We start from the raw sequence: 22,178 nt of genomic DNA on the forward strand, positions 1-22,178 counted from the left end.
GGATCTAGAACTAGATGTACCATATGACCCAGCCATCCCATTACTAGGTATATACCCAAAGGATTATAAATTATGCTGCTATAAAGACACATGCACACGTATGTTTATTGTGGCACTATTCACAATAGCAAAGACTTGGAATCAACCCAAATGTCCATCAGTGACAGACTGGATTAAGAAAATGTGGCACATATACACCATGGAATACTATGCAGCCATAAAAAAGGATGAGTTTGTGTCCTTTGTAGGGACATGGATGCAGCTGGAAACCATCATTCTCAGCAGACTGTCACAAGAACAGAAAACCAAACACCGCATGTTCTCACTCATAGGTGGGAACTGAACAATGAGATCACTTGGACTCGGGAAGGGGAACATCACACACCGGGGCCTATCATGGGGAGGGGGAGGGGGGAGGGATTGCACTGGGAGTTATACCTGATGTAAATGACGAGTTGATGGGTGCTGACGAGTTGATGGGTGCAGCACACCAACATGGCACAAGTACACATATGTAATAAACCTGCACGTTATGTACATGTACCCTAGAACTCAAAGTATAATAATAAAAAAATAAATAAATAAAATAAAATTCTTAAATAAAAAAAAAAGAAAAGAAAAATACTTACTTCCTGTCCCATTTCATGTCCCGATATTTGCCCATGTGCTGAGCCAGCTTCAAGACACTGAAATTCTTGCCATTGTCCTAATCCACAATTTCACACCTAGCTGCCTCTGTCAGTCTCATCTCTGTCTGTCTGCAGCACAAACACATAGAAATCCCTCATTTACCCAGAGACTTTCTTCCATGCCTTATGATTTCTCTCAAATATCATCTCCCCTAAGAGTCAATGAAGAAAACCCCTTCCTCCAGGATGGACCTTAATCAGTGTCCCTGTGCTATCCTTGGATCAATACTGTCTTCAATTATAAACTCAAAACATTGTGTTGCTGGGGTTTTTGTAAATTACTTTAATGACTCCTTTGCCAGATTATAAGCCTCATAAACATAAAGGACAAAATGTTAACCATTTTTTTAATTATTTTTATTTTTATAGACTTAGGGGGTACAGGTAGAGGTGTGTTACATGAATGTATTGCATAGTGATGACGACTGAGCATTACTTTTTTTTTTTTTTTTTTTTTTTTTTTTGGCAGGTTGCTGGGGTTGGAACAGATCACCTTAATCCCATCAGGGACTGCCTTGGCCTGAGGTCAGTTTTCAGACTTTTAAAGGCTCAGCCTACCTTTCTTTCATCCCTGCTTCTAAGGTATAGTCCTCCAGGGGTCCCATGGTGTGAGGTTTGTACCAATGAACTTCTTCCTTGTGTTGGTCCTGAAACCATGAGATTTGTCTTTTAGAACCAGGAGATTTTCAAAAGCTCCAGTTAGATTTTTAGCAGGCTTAGTTTCTTAAATGTTCATCCACTGTAGATTAATAATCAGCAAATCTATAAACAAGAAACAAGTTCAGAAGGTACCAAATTTACTCCTAATAAATATAAGAAAAAGACCAGTGAAAATTAGATTTAGATCCGATTCTCATTCATCAAATCAGTAAAACTTCCAGATGTTTGACAAAACTCATGGTGAAGCTGTGATGAAACAGGCAGAGTCGTATATTGTATAATAGAATAAGTAGGATATTTTTGCAGTATCTATAAAACTCTCTCTCTCTCTCTCTCTCTCACACACACACACACACACACACACACACACACCCCACAGAAACACTTTGAACCAGAAATCGCCTTCTAGGAATCTACCCAGATGGTAAATTCTGTAAATATGAAGCATTATGTGAACAAGGTCATGTTCTATGTCACAGTTTACAAAGCAGAAGACAGGAAACAACTCCAATGCCTTTGGTAAGGAACTGCTTGTATATGTGGTATATTCACACAATGACGTATCACTCAGCTGTAAGAAAAAATGAGCAAAAATTCTACGTATTGAAATAGAGATAGTCCCAGGCTGTATTTTAAAGTACACAGCAGTGAAAATTGAATCCTTTCTGTGTTGTAGTAGAAACAAAAGTACAAACGCAGCTAGTAATATATTTTTGCAAAAAGAAATTCTGGGTAAATGAAGAAGGAAATAGCATGGGAGTCAAAGTGGGGTGGAGGGTAAAGGGATGGGAATGAAACTTCTCTGAGTGTACCTTGTTTTGAATGCAATATTTTATGTGATCAAAAAATCACTTTAGATCAAAAAGGAAAAAAGAAAGCTATAAAATAAAAAAAACTGAAACAAATGAATCTACATCTATGAACTTGGTAATATAATCATATAGAAAATAATTGTTTCAAGATGTTGTGGAACAGAGTGCTCTGACTGCACATGTTTACATTCTTAGAGGGATCTATTCAGGATACAAGGAAAAGTGCAAAGAAAACCAAAGTCTCTTTTGGTGATTTTAATAGTAGCATTATTATAATTTTTAAAATATACATATTGTGATGATTATATAAAAATGGCAATGTGTGAAACACCCAGATTTTTCAGTGTAGGAAGGAAATAATATCAAAGAAATTCCATAAAATATACCACTTGGTTAAATTTTAATTGGAAATATGAATATATATATATTATTTTTCTTATATAAATTATACATATCTATCTATCTATATATATATATTTCCTAGCTCCATAGAATGAACGTGGAAACAATGTCATCCCAATATCAATCAATTCAGATCTTGGCTTCTAAATAATATTCTTTACTAACAGGAATCAAGCAAGAGAATTACAAGATAAGCTTTGGATATTTTGGACCAGAAATCAAAGAAATGTTCTAAGAAACAAGTAAGTCCAAAGGATAATTTATTATCACCTACCTTCTCATACAACACAAAAGGCAATTTATTGCATGAACAATACAATTTTCTCGCCAAAAATATGTAATTTGAGTCTAATAAGGTCCTCAGGTTTAACTTCAAGTTTCTGGAAAATAAAGGAGATACAAGAAAAAAATAAATTACAGTCCAAGTAATTTACATACACAAACAAAATAAAGCGTATACAGCAAAATTTTAACAATTGTTGAAGCTAGATGGTAAGTAAATGGGTGTTTGTTTTATTATTTCTTCAACTTTTCTGTAGTTTTGAAATATTTTATAATAAACACTTGGGGAAAAAAATGTCCTCCCATTGATTCTGTCTCACTGCAACTTGTGGTAGAAGCTGCTGGCTAATGCCCATGGGTTGCGAAAGTGGAGACACACTGTAGCACCACAAATGCATCTGTTCTGACAGCAGAGAACTGGAAATCCCATAGAGACAACCCTTTCTCTTTGTTCCAGCCCTGGGTAATCTTTTCACCGTCTAGAGCAGGGGTGTCCAATCTTTTGATTTCCCTGGGCCACCTTGGAAGAAGAATTGTCTTGGGCCACAGATAAAATACACTAATACTAATTATAGCTGATGAGCTAAAAAAAAAAAAAAAAAAAAAAATTGCAAAAAAAACCTAATAATATTTTAAGAAAGTTTATGAATTTGTGTTGGGCCACATTCAGAGCTGTCCTGGGTTACATGAGGCCTATAGTCCATGGGTTGGACAAGCTTGATCTAGAGAGAAAGCATCCCAGCTCATGTTTCTGCATGGCTATGTTTCCATTGATCCTTGTTACTTGCAGGACAAAAACCCAAACCTGGAACTGAAACAGAACACTGAAACACAATTTGGCCACTAGATTATACCTCTTTTCCATGTGGCCACGCTCTCTACATGGTGCTATAACCAATGGCTAAAATTCCCTCTCTTCCCTGAAACGCCCTGCTCCTCCACACAGTGATGTTTCTGCCCATGCTTGCTAATATGGTGAAAAGTCCTTTCCTATTCCCCAAAGATTATTCCTCTTTAACATTCAAAATTTATGGAGAATGTCTCTGCTTGATTCTGTGTACCTATTAGGTAGCACTGTCATTTGCATTTAACAACAAACTTATCTCTCTACTTTCTGGCATCTAGTATTAGGTCAGGCACATCCATGCCCATTGCTTTAATTCTGTTATATTCAACAAATATTTATCTAGTAAGTGGCAGACAAGCACCAGGCTAACGATTGGTGACTGTCAACAAAAATGAACGAGAAGATGGCCTCAAACCTGGCCCAGAAAATCACACGTGGAATCCTCATTACTATAACTATAAAACAGAAAGCCAAATGCCTCACTATGGCATTTTGTGAGTACAGCAATGCTTCACTTCTTCAAACACTCACAATTGCCACATCCATGATTTCTCAACTGCATGTGAGATTCATATGCAGATGCCTCAAGTGTGGCAGCAAGTGATGACCTGAAATCAAGGCAATTGGGCAAAAATGGCATTCAGGCTGGGTGCAGTGGCTCACGCCTATAATCCCAGCACACTGGGATTACGAGACCAGCCTGACCAACATGGTGAAACTCCATCTCTACTAAAAATACAAAAAAATTAGCCAGGCATGGTGGTGCACACCTGTAATCCCAGGTACTCAGGAGTCTGAGGCAGGAGAATTGCTTGACCCAAGAGGCGGAGGTTGCAGTGAGCCGAGCTCGTGCCACTGCACTCCAGCCTGGGCGACAGAGAGAGACTGTCAAAAAAGAAAAAAAAAAAGCATTCAAAGCTACCGCAATTGAATGTTGCTCCTCTAAAGAAAAGCCTTCCATCTTGTAGCAATTCTGATTTGTTCAGATATAATGCTTCCTTTAAGAACACAGAAAATAAAAAAAAAATGTGCTTATTCAGGGACACAGATGAAGCTGGAAGCCATGATTCTCAGCAAACTAATGCAGCAACAGAAAACCAAACACTGTGTGTTCTTACTCATAAGTGGGAGTTGAGCAATGAGAACACAGGGATAGTGGGAGGGGAACATCACACACCTGGGTCTGTCGGGGGCTGGAAGGCAAGGGAAGGGAGACCATAAGGACAAATATCTAGTGCATGTGGGGCTTAAAACCTAGATGATGGGTTGATAAGTGCAAAAAACCACCATGGCACATGTATTTCTATGTAACAAACTTGCGCATTCTGTGCATGTATCCCAGAACTTAAAGTAAAATAAAATAATTTTTTAATGTGTTTATTATATCAACAAACACAATAGGCACTGAAATTCGTAAGCATAACAATTTTTGGTCTTGTTTTCACAGCCATATTCCTTCCTTCCTGAAATGTCTTGGGCATAACAATTTTCATTGTTCTAACCAAGAAATGTTGAAAGTTTAGAGCTGTTTCACTTCACATTATCCAGATGGCATTTTCCCAACTCATCGCCTCCCACTGATTTTTTTTGGATGATCTCTTTGCACTATAGTACTGAAAGTGGTATGTAAGAAGGTCTTCTGTTGTTGGAGATAAGACATGGAAAGGACAGGTACAAAAGTGTTCAACGAAAGTCTAAATTATTGGTTTTTACATGTGTTTATTTCTAATCAAAGCAACTAAAAGAACAAGTATTTTAAAGCAAATATGAATGTAACAGATAGATGATGACAGACAGTTAGATAGACAAGTGGATAAATAGGTGTATTGATAGATATATGGATAGATAAATAGATAGATAGATAGATAGATAGATAGATAGATAGATAGATAGATAGGCAGATAGAGAGAGAGAGAGAGAGATAGGCAGATAGATAGATAGATAGATAGACGGGCAGATAGAGAGAGAGATAGATAGATAGATAGATAGATAGATAGATAGATAGATAGATAGGCAGATAGAGAGATAGAGAGAGAGAGAGAGAGAGAGATAGATAGACGGGCAGATAGAGAGAGAGAGAGAGAGATAGAGAGAGAGATAGATATATAGATAGATAGATAGATAGATAGATAGATAGATAGATAGATAGACAGACAGATAGATAGATAGGCAGATAGATAGATAGATAGATAGATAGATAGATAGATAGATAGATAGATAGATAGATAGGCAGATAGATAGATAGATAGGCAGATAGATAGATAGATAGATAGATAGATAGATAGATAGATAGATAGATAGATAGATAGATAGGCAGATAGATAGATAGATAGATAGATAGATAGATAGATAGATAGATAGATAGATAGATAGATAGATAGATAGATAGATAGATAATACAGACATATGGACAGGTAGAAAAATGAATAAATGGATAGATAGCTCTGACACAGGCAGACCATAATAAAGGATTTAATACAAATAAACTCTAGAAATAGAGAAATAAATTATTAACTCAGCAAGGAGAAATAATGGAAGGCTTATAAGACTTTTTGGTGCCTCTTTACATTCAGTGTAACAAGATCTATGCTGTAGAAATAGTAAAAACATAAAGAAGATGATTGTGATTAGGAACATTGGTTTTGAAATACTTAGAGCCACCTGTTATTTTAGGGCTACTCACAGGCCAAATTTTGTTCCAAGCCACAGCCTTGATCAAAAGGTAGAATTCCAAAACATTGCAGGAAAACAGTTAGCAGGAAATCAAATGTCACTCTCTAGTTTCAAAATAACAATGCAATTAAAAGAAGCAATGAGGGAAAAGGGGGCTTTTGTGTCTAGCTTTGCTTTGCTTTGTTTTCCAATGATAGTACCAAAACACAAAATATCCAAAAAGAAGATGTGCCTAATTTCCATAACAGGACCCAAGAAACTGTGGAATTCAGTATTTAAACTAGAGATTTTAGAAGCTCAAGCAAAGGTTTCTGTGGGACTTCTTGTTTTGAGGTTGGCCTAGTTTTTGTCATAGCCTCCCCAGCTCCACCTCACCCTCAAACCACCAGACTCTGAGGACAAGCCAGGCCATGCTGGGAAGCCTTAAGGGGAGAATTGGTACAGCACCAGAGAATGTGGTTAATAAGTCCATTTTCTTGCTGACCCCACTCTTTATAAATGAAATTCAAGCAGGTAACAGCAGGAAATTGAAGAGAGGTTCCAAATTCTGAGGTCTGACAGACAGCCACAAATAAATCTAGTAGCCTAGTAGAGAAAAGGGCAAAGACAGAAACAGGATAACTTGGGGAGAAAAATCAGAATGAGGGCCCCAACTCTAATAAGCCATGTCTAGAGGACAATTCGGTCTTAGTTACCAAAACAAGAAAATTGTTCTTAAGAAGATATTAAGAACAAAATAATAATAAATACCAGGCTTTTTAATGAGTAGTTCCAGCTTCTGCTCCTTAATCCTTCAAGGAAACCATCATTAAACTCACATTCCATATGTGAAACACTGAGCGGCAGAGAGTTAAAGTGATGTACACAGCTGGCAGAGGTAGGACCAGGATTCAGTCTTAGCTCTGACTCCAGCATTGCTGCCCTTTCTCTTGTGAAACTTTGACACTTAAGAAGTTGCGTATGTGTGTGACCATGGGGATGCCTATGCATGCATATGTAGAACTACATGCATGTGCACATGTCCATACATGTGTATTTCAGTGTATTACCATGTGAATATAAATCAAACTCCAGTTCAGCAATTTACAGAGACATGCTGAAATTGTTATAGAATAATCAGAAGAGACTCATATAAAGCCAAACTTCCTGCGTTTGCCAATTAGTAATTGTGCTATCTTGGACAAGTCCTTAAAATTCTTGGTGACTCAGTCTATATGCCATAAAAAGAAGATAATACTAGTACCAATATTACTAGATTTTCTGATTACATGATTTTATGTATCTAAAATGCTTATGACTTTCCGTAGCCAGTTATCTTTGTTATATAACTGTTATCTATTTTTATTACTCATATGTTTCATTGGAAAGTGGCTTACTATTTCCTTCTTAATTTTTCATTGTTTCATTGTTCACAGCTTTCTATTTTCCATAAAGGACTTCCAACAGGTTTTGTAATCCAAATTTATCTAAAGCTATAAAGCATTCAACTATATTTCAGAATAGGAATCTCGGCTGTGTTACCCAGAAAAAGACTTCTTCACAGTTGAACACAGACAGGACAACATGATCCAACTGACATAGCACTATGAGGTTACGCTATTATGGGTTAATTTTCACTCAGCAAAAATGGGTGGCGGTCACAGGTAGAGAAAGGATTGTTCATGCAAGATCTTCAGTGGTCATTTGAGCGCATGTGCTCAGAATGTCTTCCCAAGGCTCTGGCCACACTCACAACTGACCCACAGCAGTTACAGGCCATTGAGTTGAGTTTCAACAATACAAATTCTCTCATATGTGTGGTTCCAGGGTCCAGTCTATCAACTTTTCTCTCTAGCTCATAAAACCTTGCCAAGCCTATTTTCTACTCAATTAACTATTTACTATTTTCAGTTTCTCAATAATCCAACACATTTCAACAGCTCAGTCTCAATATTTTTCCACATGTGCATTCAAACAGTGGGATTCCTGGCAATCTGAGAAGGATTTGTTGAAAACTCACAATAAATTGGGTCCAGCTTTTCAGCATTAAAATAAATCTCAGCCAGTAGAAAACCATATTCCAAGCAAAAGTGAGTTTTGTGATTTTCAGAATGAAAATCATTTTTACACAGAACAACCAGATCCAGGCGCTCAGAAGAATGCCATAAATTGACTGAGCAAAAGCCATGTAAATAAAGGCAATTAATGCAGACACATTGTCCAATCTGCCACAAGCTTAACACCTGTCTCTTGTGGAAAGGCCTATTTGGTGTCCTCCACCACACACACATGCAATGTACGCACATAAATGCATGTGCTATTACATATGCTTGCATGCATACACATGTGCACACGCCAGTAAGGAAGGGACAATAGACCTTCCTAGGACATGCTCCTTGTAGATAGTTTATTGTTTTCCCAGGTCACCTCTTATTCTCCCATCTCTTCTACAGTAGTTGTACAAAAAGCCTCAAAAACAATTTTCACATTTTTCTCAGAGACAAAAGCTATTAGTAGGTTGGGCCATATAAAATTGCCATTTTTGTAGCTAAAAGTAGCTAAAAATAAGCAATTTAATATGACTCAACATTATGTTGCTTACTTTTATTTATCAAAATATCATTTATATACAGCAAAATGCACAGCACTTAAACATATAGATTGATAAGTTTAACAAATGCATTACCTGTGTAGTTAAGATGCAAGTCAACATATAAACATTTCCATCTTCTCATAAAACTTCCTTGTGCCTTTTTCCAGTCAACCTCCTGCCATCCACAACCACCTGTATGATTTTTATCAACATAGATTAGCTTTGCTGTTCTAGGCCTTCACATAATAAAATAATGCTGATTCTTTCATGTCTGGCTTTTTAATTCAGCATAATATTCCTGAGATTTGTTGATGTTGCTGTACATGTTAGTAGTCATTCCTGCATGCTGCTGAGCAACATTCTGTGGAATGAGCAAACCATAGCTTCTTTATGCTCCTATCAGCAGGTATCTAGATTGTATACAGTTTGAGGCCACTATGTGAAAAGAAAACAGAGAGTGCTACGAACATGCTTAAATGCATCTTTATGTATACAAATGTCATCACTTTTCTACAGAAAATACCTAGAATTGGATTGTTATGTTTTTAAAAAATACTTCATTGACCAAAGCAGCTCACCAATTTTCCAAAGTAATTCTATATTCTCATTAGTACTATATTCAACTTGCAAGTGCTGGACATATTCACCAACATAAAGTGTTATCGATCTTCATCATTTTAGTTACTTTAGTGGGTGTGAAGTGGTATCTAATCGCATTCCCTTCATGAAGAACAATATTGAGCACTATTCATGTATATAGTCGCCATTTCTATTTCTTCTGGTAGTCCATTGAATTGAGATTCATAACCTAGTTAATTGGTTTCTGCATATGACTAGACGAGTAATGTGTAAATTGTGTAAATTCAGGAACTGAAAGTGGGAGAATCCCTATTTCACACATGAAGTAAAAAAATCAAAAGGGAGTCTGCAGAGCAAAAATTACAATAAAATAAAGTAGGAATCAGATGGGACACTAGCAATGTAGGGATGCTGAACTTCTGTTGCGTGTTAGGTTCCATTCCCGAGTTTCAGCTGTTTCACTGAGTGTGTGTTCTGATCCACAGTAAGCTTCTTTTCCTTGCTTAAGCAAGCTCAAATTGGTTTCTGTTATGTTCAGTCAAAAGCAACTTGAATAATGCCAAAATTGTCTGACTAATAAATTTTTAAGTGTTTTGCAAGTATTTGGAGTTGTAGAAAGACCTCCTTTATTTAAAGAAAATTAAACCTATTAAAGTATTAAATTAAGCATTAATTATTAAGCCTATTAAACACGTACCCACATACACACCTCAGTAGCTTTCTAATTATTTTTGAGAAAATATTCAAAGATGTCCCTTTGGTAAATCTTTCAGAAAAAAATAAATTATCTAAACATAAATATGATAAAAAATGAGGAGGTTGAAAAATCTTTACAGTTTCTGTATATGTGTGTTTTTAAAAATATTTTATGTGTACTCGATAATTTTATGGTGCCATAGGAAAATTTTGCAAACTTTGATTTTTATTTAATTTCTTTATCTACTTGCCTTTCGTGTCTTACCATTTTCTTGTTTTATTGCGTTAGCTAGAATGTCCAGTGTGATGTTGAATACAAGTGGTGAGAGAGGACGTCCTTGCTTTGTTCCCACTCTTAGAAAGGAATTACCTAGTTTCTCACCATCATATAGTTTTTCTTCTATGGTCTACTGTTGTGATAAATTACAATAATTGATTTTTGAACACTTAACCAACCTTGCATACCTGGAACAAATCTCACTTATTCATGGTGTATAGCTCTTTGTATACATTCTTGAATTCCATTTTAAGTATTTTGTTAAACATTTTTACATGTGGGTTTATGAGAGATATCAGTCTGTAGTTTTTCTTTCTTGTAATATCTTTGTCTAGAGTTGGTATTAGGGTAATTCCAGCCTCATAGAATGAGTTAGAAAGCTTTCTGTCTGCTTTATTTATTTTTTTTGTAGAGAATTAGTATCAATTCTTTCGTAAATGTTTGGTAGACTCCCACAATAAAAACATCTGGACCTGGTGCTTTGTTTTGAAAGGTTTATAATTTTTTAATTTAATCTGTTTAACATATACAGCCTATTTTTCTTTTCTTTTCTTTTTTTTTTTTTTTTTTTTTTTTTGAGACGGAGTCTCAGTGTGATGCCCAGGCTGGAGTGCAGTGCCACGATCTCCGCTCACTGCAAGCTCCACCTCCTGGGTTCACACCATTCTCCTGCAGCTGGGATTACAGGTGCCCAACACCCTGCCCGGCTAATTTTTTGTGTTTTTAGTAGAGACTGGGTTTCACCGTGTTAGCCAGGATGGTCTTGATCTCCTGATCCCATGATCTGCCCTCCTCAGCCTCCCAAAGTGCTGGGATTGCATATATAGCCTATTTAGCTATTAGTAATTCATGTTTTCTCTCTTTTTTTCTTGGTTACCCTGGCTAGGGTTTTATCAGTTGTGTTGATGTTTTCAGAAAACCAGCTTTTAGCTTTGTTGATTTTCTCTATTGTGTTTCTGTTTTCAATTCCATTTATTTCTGCTCTGATTTTTATTATTTATGTTCTTTTTACTTTGGATATAATTTACTCTCTTTTTCTCTAGCTTCCTAAGGTGGAAACTTAGATTATTGATTTTAGATCTTTCTTCTTCTCTAATTTTTGTATTCATTTCAATAAATTTCTCTCTAAGTACTGTTTTCACTTCATTCCATGAATTTTAATAGGTTGTGTCTTCATTTAGTTCAAAACATTTTTAAATTTCTCTTGAGAGTTATTTGATTCATATGTTATTTAGAAGTGTGTTCTCTTATCTTCCAGGATTCTGAGATTTTTTCAATCTATCTTTTTGTTATTGATTTCTCCTTTAGTACTATTAAAGTCTGAGTGTTCTCTTTGTATGATTTCTATTCTTTTAAATTTTGTTTGGGTTTGTTTTACGGCCCAGAACGTGGTCTATCATGGTGAATGTTTTACATAAGCTTGAGAAGAATGTGTTTTCTGCTGTTGCTTGATAAATTAGTCTATAAATGTCAGTTAGGTCCAGTTGATTTATGATAGTGATCAGTTCAGCTATGTCCTTAGTAATTTTCCATTAGATTTGTCAGTTGCAGATGGGGGTGTTGCAGTTTCCAACTATAATAGTGAATTTGTCTATTTCTCCTTGCAATGGTGTCACTTTTCCCTCATGTAAACTGATACTCTGTTATTCGACAGAATTGTTATGTCTTCTTGGAAAAATGACTCCCTTTATTATTACATAATGCCCTTATGTACCCCTGATAATCTTATCTGCTCTGCCATCTACTTTGACTGAAATTAATATACCTATTCTATCTTTCTTTTGATTAGTGTTAGCATCATATCTTTCTCCTTCTCTTTATATTAGTCTATTTATGTCATTACATTTAAAGTGTATGTCTTCAGACAACATACAGGTGAATCTTATTTTTTAATCCTTTGTAGCCGTCTCTGTCTTTTAATCGGTATATCTAGATTATTGGCCTTTTAAAGTTGATATAAATATCTTTTTTAAAAGATTGTAATATAAAATGTTGATATAGGTTAATATCTTCTATACATGTAACTGGGTTTTATATACTGGCCTGTTCTTTCTTCTTTTTAAGGGGTGTAGTGGGGGGAGGTCTTCTACTCTTTTTCTGTCTTTTCTGGTTTTAATTGACCCATCATTTTAAATGATTCCATTTTCTCTCCTTAGCATATAAATTGTACTTCTTTTTAAAATTTTCTTAGTGGTAGACCTAGAGTTTGCAATATATATTTATGACTAACCCAAATCTACTTTCAAATAATACTACTCCACTTTACAAGTAGCACAAGTAAATTATAACAAAGTATTCCCAATTCCTCTCTCCTATCCTTTGTAACTTTGCTGTAATTCATTTGACGTGTCTACATTATGGTTGCCAATGTTGTTGCTATTATTATCTTGGATAAACTGTTATCTGTGAGATCAATTAAGAATAAGGAAATTACAAGATTTTCTTTTACCTCCATTTATTTCTTCTCTAATATTTTTTTTTTCTTTATGTATATCTGAGTTTCTGACCTACACCATTTTCTTTTTCTCTGAAGAACTTCTTTTAACATTTTTTTTTTTTTTTTGCAGGGACAATCTGTTAGTGACAAATTCCCTTAATTTTTGCTTGTGTGGGAATGTCTTTATTTGTCCTTCACTTTTAAAAGATAATTATTCTGGATACAGAATTCCCGGTTGATGGGTTTGGTACTTTTTTTTCTTAACACTACAAACATTGTAGTCCAGGCTCTTCTTGTTTGCATTGTTTCTGAAGAGATGTTCAAGTTTCTATTGACATACCTTTAGGCTCACGGACTCCTTCCCTGGTTCTTTGTGCATGTTGTCCACTTTTCCCTTTAGAATCCTCAGCATATGAATCATAGTTATTTTCTATTCCTGGCCTGATCCTTCCCAAGACTCTGCCATATTTGAGTTTGGCAAAACTGATGCTTGGTTTGTCTCTGTTCTGTGCTTTCTCCCTGCTTTGAGAATTCCATGCAATTTTTTGTTGAAAGCTGTATATGACATTCTGAGAAGTAGGAACTGAGGTAGATAAGGCTTTAGTGTGTGTTTTGATGGTAATCTGACTGGGAGTTAGGCTGCATTTACTGATTGCTGTAGTTGTGTTTTTATAGGCTAAAAGCTCCTTAGGGCCTTTATTTTTGTTACTATATCATATTTCGGTGTCCCTAGAGACGTTTTAAGTTTAAGGGACCTGAGGCTGCAGTTCATTTACTTGTAATCAAGTGTTACTGTTCAGGAGAGCAGTGATGTGGTGGCAATGTGTGGTGGGAGGGGACTCGCATTCTAGGGTCCTCTCTTAGGTCTCAGTCTTTTTAGTGAGTTCGAATCGCCATCCCCTGTGTCAAAAGCTGGACATGGCAGGAGTTGGTTGTTTATCTTTCTCCAGGTAAGTTAGGCTTTGGTAAAACATAGAAGGTTAGGCTTAGTTTAAATAATTTCCAGTGAGGGGAGGTCTTACTGAAGACAACAGAGAGTCTTGGTGTATTTTAAAATAGTTTATTTTCCCCTCTCTCTGCCCAGGCCTCCAGGGTATTTTTCTCCGATATTCACTGTGAGGACCTGGTAGGGATCCTGGAGATAAACTCACAAAAATGGATGATCACTAAGACTGGGTCCCTTCCAGATGAACTCCCAACCTCATCCACATGGATTCCCGAGCAATTCATCAATCTTAAAGTGATTCTACAGATTCAGGCTTCAGCGACTGCTTCTGCTCCTTCTCTTGCCTCCATGCCATGATTTTCTGTATCTATCTGCCTGTCTCTCCAGTTTGCAGAGTAGGAGTTTGCCCTGTGACCTTAATTATCTGATAGATCTAGGTCAAGTTGCTGACTTTCTCTTTTCCAGTTCTTTTCCTTGGGACTGATGACTTCAGAGCACCTTCCATGTAGTAGCAGAAACTGGAAGCTTCTTGATTTCAATAAAATACCTAAAACTATGTCTAATAACACCCAAAAATATTTTCCTGAGTTAGTGTTTCTGATCATCTTTACAGTCAATTGACTCTGGTCGGAGGTAAGACTGCTACACTAACCTCAAAACCAGATCTTATTCCTAAGCCAGTTCCATTTCCTCTATTCATGCACTCAATTCATCTAAGAATATAGAATCTAAATTTAGAAACTAACCACTGGGCTGAGATGCCAGATCAAATGAAAATGCTAGTGGAGAAATCATTTATCTTTGATCAATCAGCACATATCTTTAGAGGGCTACTATGTACAGGGCATGTACTCACAGAATCTGGTGGAATGTCGGATACAGTAAAATTAGAATGATGCCTGCAGCCTTCAAGACAGGGCAACACAGTAGGGGTACTTGTCATGATAAAGTAAGAATTCCTCCCAATGAGTTGTATTCACAAAGTTAGGGTGGACCATTAGTCAGTAAACTATAAGATAATTATTTTCCGGCTCTACAAATCCCAAACAGTGGTCATTACAGATGTCAATTTTTCCTTAAGGTGAGGGAAAATTGTGTAAGGTGTCTCTTGTGGTCACTGTTTTTATCCCCCATACTTAGTATACAGAATGGGATGTATTGGGTACTCGTAAGTATTTGTGAACAAAACAAGTGGAGAAATGTTTGTATCCAGTCAGAATCATATAAAGATTAACCTGATGGCAGAGGCTTAGAATTCAAGAAATTACAAGTGGATGCTGGGTCCTGCACAGCAACTTTGTTTGGCAGGGAAAAATTAGGACAGGGTAACTCGAAGCAATATACTGTCATTATTCACACCCATTGTATACCCCGGAAGTCTCCGGTCAGATTTTTAGTAAAGCAGAAAAGGTACTGATATTGTTATCAGTGTGGGGACTTGGGGAAGAATGTAATGCATCAATGCCACAGCTCACATATGCCTTTCAGTCAGAGTGAAGTAGGTCTACACAGTGTCTGCTGTTCACTCTCAGGGACTTACTCTGCAACCAGGGTTCTTATGCTGCAGTTCATGGATGAATTTCGAGGGTCCCTTGAGCCCCCAGATATTTTGTATGTATGTTTTTATACAAGAAGAGCTATAGCTTTCATTAGCTGCTGAGATAATTATATACTGTAGAAGAGTATAACCATATAAGTAGCTGGAAAATGACCCCAAGACTTGTTCCCACTTGCAAAAGTTCACCAATTATTTCACTAAACAGATATCAGATGTCTACTCAGAGCAAGAGAGGCAGAGGGACAGAGCACTGACCTGTTCCATAGCTACATCCTCACAACCTGACATCTGGGGAGGAGAAAGAACAGACCCAATCATTGACAGAGAAAGTTTTTTTAAGGTTTCAGTCTGTTTGAGATTTTATCATCAGTTTCTGTTTACATGACAAAAAGGATGACTGATCTTTCCATTTTTATTTTGACATAAAATAGCTATTTAATGTATTAAATTCTCATCAACTAATGAGTTATCATTGTCATTAAACTACTGCATCCCAGAAAAAAATAGAAAAAAATCAAAATCAATAGAATTTTCATCTTCATCACAGTGGACTTAGGGACTCATACATATGAATCCTAATGCTGTGGCATTTTAAGTAACATTTCACAGAGGCTGATTCCTCCCTGCTTTCTAGCTCCCTGACAACTTTTCACACTCCCTCTTCCTTCACCTTTACCCTCTAGGGCAGAAAAGGCCAAAATCTCTTGACCTTCATTCACTTAGAAAAGGGTAAGACTGCAAACAGAATCAGAAATAACAGACTTTAATCATGCAATTCAAGGCACTGGGAGAGAATGTATTTTTGCAGAGTCAGAGAGTGATGGAAAATCACCCTGAAGGAAAGGTCACCACATCCTTGCCCATGGAGGCCGAACGCCGGCTTACTAATTGACCACTTACCTCCCAGAACCGTGACAAGCAGTCACTCATCTACGGTTCTCAGAACTTTAAACACCTCAATGGATCAGGTGGGTTTAAAAAATGAAAGATTCTGTTAATTAGTGCTAATTGATTCTACCTGAGCAGGCTTTACATTTAACCATCTACACTACTTCTTCTCTGTTTGGAGGTCAGGAGTGTTTTGTATATTTGGTGGGTAGCGAAAAAAAAAATGTCTGAATTAATTAGGGAGAAAGTACATAAACTTAGCAAAAAAATCCAGTGTGCATGAACTTTTTGTCTGTTGCTCTGACTCCCTGAGTTTTAATAGGCATTTATGGGTTGAGATCACTTTCCTACATGCTTGATCCTAAGAAATTGCTAGATGAGCCAGGATCTGTTTCTGAAAGGGAAATAGTAAGCACAGCGCTTGTGACAAAGATTCTGCCACCACCGCCTTTGGTTGTTAGACAATGCCGTTTCTTAGAAAAATAAAAGAGAGATGCTATGCACGTCATCTGTTGTTATGCACCATATCTTTTACTTACAATATCATATTTTTAAGTTAAACAGTTCAATGATGTTATAAAAACACACTGATCACAATTCTGGTTTCCCCCTCATGCATGATTGAAGGCACACATACCAAATTCTATTATTCTTGTTCTGATTCTCACATTCATTAACAGTAGTTTTGCACCCAGCAAGAAATTTCACATGAATGAAATGGATTTTTTATGTTTGTCAAATGTATCCCTCTAGCATGACTGGAAGTGCTTGAAGAAAACTTCCTAAGTGACTGGCCTTTGAATAGATGTTCTAGAGGAAATTAATGTGGAAACAAGTTCCTGTACCGACATTTAAAAGAAGCTAAAATCTGATTAGGAACCTAGCAACTTGTCAAAAATATAACCCATCCAGATTTGATTTCTTTCTCAGTATTCTATTATGCTGATGATAGCATCTCAAATGTGGGAGATGGCTATAAATTCATGGGGTTTGACATCTTGACCTTAATGAGTTGGGGTCGAGTTGTACAGAAGAATCCTAAGGCAATTTGGGGAGAATGACTTTTTCATTTTATAAAGGTCAATGACACAAAAAGTTGTAGGTTATACTATCTTTAAAGTATTCTAAGAAGCATAAATAGGTATATTTTTCTGGAAGGCAATTAATAGCAAAATATACATAACCTGTATGCACACACATATATATGATGCACATGTACATGTGTGTAAGTGTGTGTGTTTGTTTATCTTTTGATCTGGTGAAGCCACTTTCAGGAATTTTTTTATGTAGTGGTAACTGAAAAAATATGCATAGAGAGATATAAAAAGAAGTCTATTGAAACCATGTTATAATCGCAAATAACTGGAAACCACTCCCAATCAATGGAAGTGATAGCACATCCAACCAAAAGTATAAACTTCATTCACCAGAGATGACACAGACTTATTTATCCACATGAGGAAATATCTAGAAGACCTATGTGACAGGAAAGAAGAGCATAAAATTATATATATAAGAATACAGTGCTATATATGGTGAGAGAAAAAAACAAGAAAATGTCTGAAAAGAACATCATCAAAATATCAATCTCCACATGGATATTGCTTCAACTCTCTTCTAATATTCAATATTTTGAATTTTCTTTATAATCATAAGCAAAACAATAAGTCTGTTTTTGTTTAGAGAAGAAAACCCTACATATAAGAACTATACACTGTTCAAAATAGCAAAATAGTGGAAAATAGTGGGACAACAGAAGATTTGAAGTGTTACCCAAGTTCAGATACTGCCAGTCTAACAGCATGCAGTGGGCAAAGGTCCCTTTAGTCCTGGTCAAAGAGGAGTTATCACAATCAGTTGTTTCAGACTGTGTGGAGAAAGTCAACTCTCTCCCAGAGCTGTTGAGGCATCAAACCTTCTAGCAACCACTCTCCTCAATGATTTGTTCCTTCACATTTCACCTGTGTCTAATGACGTTCAGTCAAACACCTGTGTAGTGCTCTACTGTTTCCATACAGAAATTCATACCCACTCAAGTAAGCAGATGGATCATGATAAAGAATCTTCCAGGTAAGATCACAGATTGGGCACAAGTCTAATTTCTACTCTCTCAGAGACCTATTAAAATAACAGAACATAAAAGAGAAAACCCTCCCCCATTTAGATGCTGAAAACGAGAGAAGTAAGACAGTCTGCACATCAAAACAGAAGCATTTCTGCTGCACATAGAGCAGAGGGCATCAACTGAAGGAAGGAGAAAACAGCTCCTCTGGAAAGGAAATGAAGGAGATGCAGCAGAAGCCTATTGATACGCCCATTTAGAGGAGGCAAGAATTGGAAGAAAGGAATTCACAAAGCTTATCCAGACCTGCTACAGCAAACCTGAAAGCATTCAGCCCGGACTGCTTGGATATGTCCTGGGCTGGTAAAGCCATGCTCCCTGCCCACACGTCACGGTGACGCCTGCTTCTGGAAATGATTAGACAAAGTGTCCCTACCTAGCTTTGTGGTACCATACCAAAGACACAAGAGGGAGTCACTGAAATAAAGAGACTAAACTGAAAATGACATTTCAGTAAATTTAAATGTTGTTCCACCAATAACTAATCTGGACTGAATCCATTTGAGTGCTAAAAAATATATATATTTAAAAAGGACTAGCTATGAAATAGCTAGATAGTCATGAAGATAAAGCCATGTAAGGTCAAAAAAGACAAATGAAAGTACAAGCTATAGTTGCCAAATTTAACATTTCAATGGGGCAAGGAATATTTGATTGGATATTCAGAAGGTGAATTAAGAAAGTAGAGCAAAGTGAAAGGAAGAATCCTAAAGCACATGAGAAGATGCTAAAAAGCTTAGCAGATAAAAGTAATATACAAGCATATAAAGTAAACAGGAAGAGAGAACCAGAAAACCCACTCCACTTACAATATGGATCCAAGAAGTAAGGAAAATGGGGGAAAAAAATAATCAAAGAAATAACAGTGCAGCTCTCCTGATCCAAACTGGTTTCCCTTCTCTCATAGAGTAAAATCAAAACCCCTGCCCAGCCCACAAGGATGTCCACAGTGTGGCCACTGCTTCTTCTCTGACCTGCCACCCATTGTTCACTCATTGGGCCCAGCTGCAAGGGTGTCTTCATTCATGGATCCCACCAAGCACATGCCCTGCTGAGAGACACTGCCCTGCTCATTCCCCAACCCACTCACCCACTTCCTCCTGGTCTCCCCAACACTCAGCCCTTGCATGTGCTCCCCAGGGACCCCTTCTTCCACCTGCCTACTCTACTTGTCTTCACAGCACTCTTCTTCAGAGAACACACTATGTGTTAGTGCATTCACTTATTTTGCATCTCTTCTCAATTACCCCATTAGGATAGGCACATTGTCTGTTTTGTTCCCTAGTGCAGTGGTTCTGGATATGGCATAAAGGTGTATTGGAGGTCTGGAAACATTTTTTGCTTCCAGACACAACTTGAGGAGAGAGGGGATGCTACTGGCATCTAGTTGACAACGGCCAGAAATGCGGCTAAACATCATACAGTGCACAGGGAGGACTCCCACTACAAAGAATATCCAGTTAAAATGTCCATAGTGCTGAAGTGGAGAAACTCTGCCTTATGGTATCTCTAGAGTGTAATAGGTGCACAGTAAATATTGTGGATAGATGGATGAAGGAATGGAGAAATGGTTGGAAAAATGAACTGAAGATAACTTTCCTGAGCTGAACAGAAACTATGAAGGTTGAGAAAGATAATTGATCATTAATATAAAATGGAGAAAAACAAATATATTTCTACAGATATTTTGGTGCTTTTTAATTCCAAGTTGTGTTTTTTAAAGGATATACATGAAGGAAAGGGAAAAAGTTACCAGTAAATAAAATAAACAAACAAATACATAAAATGAGGCTCAGACTCCTCTGGCCACTCACTGCCCAAGGAAGCTGTTGGTGTCTACAGAGCTTTGTGGAGAACAACTGAGAGCAATGTATTTTATTTCCAGTTACCTGTTGTCATGCATGACCATGTAGAGAGGAGTAGAGTGTTTCAGCTTTCAAGAAGAGAAATTATTCACATGTACTCCTGTGAAATGAGGGATAACTCAAATCAAATCATTCAGGATTGGGAGGAGTAGACAGAATTGATTGGCTCAGAGCAATAATATCTGTCAAGTATAGAGTTGTATAACTAAGCATTGTTGATATGCAAATGAAACTTAATGCAAATTCAAAAAGTAACCCTTGCACAAAAAAAACTACACAAAATCTAAATGAAATCTGTATATGTAATTATAGCAGCAAAAATATTCTTAAAATATTCAACATCTAGTAATAATTATACTATTTTTCCTACTTAAGTAGAAAACAATTGCAATAATAATTATTCCCAGTATGGTGGAATACAAGGAAATAGGCACTCATATACTCTTGTGATGAAAGTATAACTTAGTACGAACTGCCTGGAGGGCAATTAGGCAGCATAAGGAGAAAGGCTCAAAAAATAGCATACACTTTGATGAAGGAGTTTTATTTCTAGCAATTTGCCCTAAGGAATCAATCACAGATGTTTAAAAAGATGCATGTGCAATCCTGTTCTTTGCAGCATAATTTATAATAGTGAAAAATTGGAAACAATCTAAATGGCTGCCAATAAGAAATTGGTTTTTAAAATATGGAACATATAAACTATGATGAAATTCAAGAGAGTGATTAGCAGACATGTGCGAGAATACCAAATGAAATAGGAAAAAAGAATCATGAGAAAAGTAAGCTCAAAATTATGGGTAGTGTGACCCAAATTCAGTTAAAATATGTGAAAATATAATGCTAATTTTTATATGTATAAAATATGTGCAAAGAAAAGGGTTGAAAATAAATTTAGCATTGTTATTGGTGAGTCTCTAAGTCAATGTTCCAAAATAAGAGTGAAGTGGAAAGGCTTTCCCTGCCAGTTGTGAAGACATATTACAAAGTCTTGGTAAAATACATATATTTATTGGCCATCACGAACAGTCTAATAGGCCGATAAAGCAGAATAGATAAGCCAGAGATTGACTTACATGTATATACAAATTTCACATTTGGTAAAGATGTCACCAGAATTAAATGGAGAAAAGATGGGTAGTTTAAAATAATGTTGAGAAAATTCGTTCACTTAATAGAAAAAGATAAAGATGGTTTCCAACCTAATGTCATATATAAGGTAAACCATGGCTAAATCTATAATAACCAAAGCAGCACGGTGCTAGTATAAAAATAGACACATAGATCAATGGAACAGAATAGAGAATCCAGAAATAAAGCCACACACCTACAACCAACTGACCTTTGACAAAGTTGACAAAAATATGCAGTAAGGGAAAGGACACTCCATTCAATAAATGGTGCTGGGAAAATCAGCTAGCCATATGCAGAAAAATAAAACTGGACCCCCATCTCTCAACATATATAAAAGTTTACTCATGATGGATTAAAGGCTTAAATGTAAGATCTGAAACTATGCACATCTTAGAAGAAAATCTAGGAAAAACTCTTCTGTACATTGGCCTTGGCAAAGAATTCATGGCTAAGTCCTCAAAAAGAAACACAACAAAAATAAAAATAGACGAATGGGACTTAATTAAACTAAAAAGCTTCTGCACAGCAAAAGAAATAATCAACCAAGTAAACAGACAAGCTACAGAATGAGAAAAAATATTTGCAAAGTATGTATCTGACAAAGGCTAAAAACAGAATCTACAAAGAACTTACACAACCCAATAAGACCAAAAAATAAATAAATGAATCAAATAACCTGATTAAAAAGTGGGCAAAGAATGAACAAACACTTTTCAAAAGAAGACATCCAAGCAACCAA

At 36.5% G+C, this 22,178-nt stretch overlaps 1 long non-coding RNA gene across 1 annotated transcript; it reads right to left on the reverse strand.

Moving 5' to 3' along the window:
- Positions 1-1,205: 1,205 nt before the first annotated feature.
- On the reverse strand, positions 1,206-9,286 carry LOC103226065 (uncharacterized). Its single transcript, XR_494624.3, has 3 exons — positions 9,031-9,286; positions 2,838-2,943; positions 1,206-1,451 (listed from the first exon to the last, which is right to left on the reverse strand). It is a non-coding gene; the product is annotated as an uncharacterized lncRNA (long non-coding RNA).
- Positions 9,287-22,178: the final 12,892 nt, after the last annotated feature.

The sequence above is a fragment of the Chlorocebus sabaeus genome, chromosome 21 (genome assembly GCF_047675955.1).
Source record: "Chlorocebus sabaeus isolate Y175 chromosome 21, mChlSab1.0.hap1, whole genome shotgun sequence".
NCBI classification, from domain to species: Eukaryota; Metazoa; Chordata; class Mammalia; order Primates; family Cercopithecidae; genus Chlorocebus; species Chlorocebus sabaeus.